The sequence below is a fragment of the Elephantulus edwardii genome, unplaced genomic scaffold (genome assembly GCF_000299155.1).
Source record: "Elephantulus edwardii isolate Elephantulus edwardi_28Jun2011 unplaced genomic scaffold, EleEdw1.0 scaffold00325, whole genome shotgun sequence".
NCBI classification, from domain to species: Eukaryota; Metazoa; Chordata; class Mammalia; order Macroscelidea; family Macroscelididae; genus Elephantulus; species Elephantulus edwardii.
Genome location: NW_006400075.1, coordinates 335,037 through 336,352, shown reverse-complemented (window position 1 = coordinate 336,352; position 1,316 = coordinate 335,037). Strand labels below are relative to the sequence as shown.

General features: G+C 35.3%; 1 pseudogene; it reads left to right on the top strand.

Annotated features, from left to right (window-relative positions):
* The first annotated feature begins 600 nt into the window (after positions 1 to 600).
* The window catches only part of LOC102852086, a 10,868-nt pseudogene continuing 10,152 nt past the window's right edge, over positions 601 to 1,316 (top strand).

The following is a 1,316-nucleotide window of genomic DNA, read 5'->3' as shown; positions in this document are numbered from 1 at the left end:
CTGTTTGTCTATAATCTTTTTTAGTGCATTTTTTGTTATATTTGTTAGTTTATATGTGCTGTAAATTAAAGCCTTATGTTTATTCTTATTTTTATTAGGCAATATGTTTTATTTTAAACTTTATATTTAGGTCTTTATATAATTTTGAGTCAGTTTTGTGTATTGTGTGAGGAATAGGTCTTGTTTCATTTCTCTACAAATGGATTTCCAGATTTCCCAGCGCCATTCACTATTTTCTCCATTTATTGTTTTGTTGCCATATTTCAATGAGAACTATCCATAAGTGGATAGAATTTCTTAAAGATTTTCAATACTGCTTTACTGGATTATTTATCTGTCAGTCTATCAAGACTAACCTCTTCTAATCAGCATGATTGTAACCCCTGAGTTGGGGAAGGTGAGACCTCCCACTCTGCCTTTCTTTCTCAGTAATGCTTTGTTTATTTAGGGGTCTCTTTCATTTCCATATAAGGATTGTTCTTCCCATATCTTGAAAGCAAAAGGATAGAATTAAAAAAAAAAACACATTATTTCTACAAATACGTCACCAAATGTGTGCTTTGGTCATTCAACCTTTGGACTACACAGAACCTAGGACTGATGGGGCAACAAAATGAAGGTACTACCATCTTCGGAGCTGTACCTTCTTTTAACGGTAAGAATATTTTGATGGCTTTGCTCGATAATTGGATTGAATAGGAAATTTAGAAAGGTTTTGTATACTTTTCTTGCGTAACTCATTTCTTGACAGACAGAAATTTTTACTTGTCACTCACTGTGCTTAACTTCCCCAAACTTCAGAATTTTCTCTTGTACAGATGCTTTTAAAAATTAAAAAAAAAATTCAATGTTGATTGATAACTCCAGGAAGACCACTTATGCATCTGTGTTTACAAAGAAGATACTGATAATACTGGAGCCCTGGTGGGACAGTGGCCAAACATGTAGCTACTAACTGAGAAGTAAGTGGTTCGAAGCCACCAGTCACTCTGTGAAAGAAAGACTTTGCAAACGGCTTCTGTAAGATTGTGCAGTCTTAAAGCCTTATGAGAAAGTTCCACAGAGTGCCTATGAGTCAGATAATACTTGATGGTAGTGGGCTTGCTTTTTTTTTTTAAATTTTATTAGTTTTAATGAACATTTCCAGGTATTTTGGGTTTTCATTCCTTCATTGCTGCACCATTCTCTCTACCCTCCTCTCCAGTTTGTTCTTCTTCCCCGCCATCCGAATGTCTGTTTTAATTGTCCAATTGCCACAGTGCTTGTCAAAGTCAGTTCTGATTAATCTCCTTTGTCGGTGTGTCCTTTGCCATTCC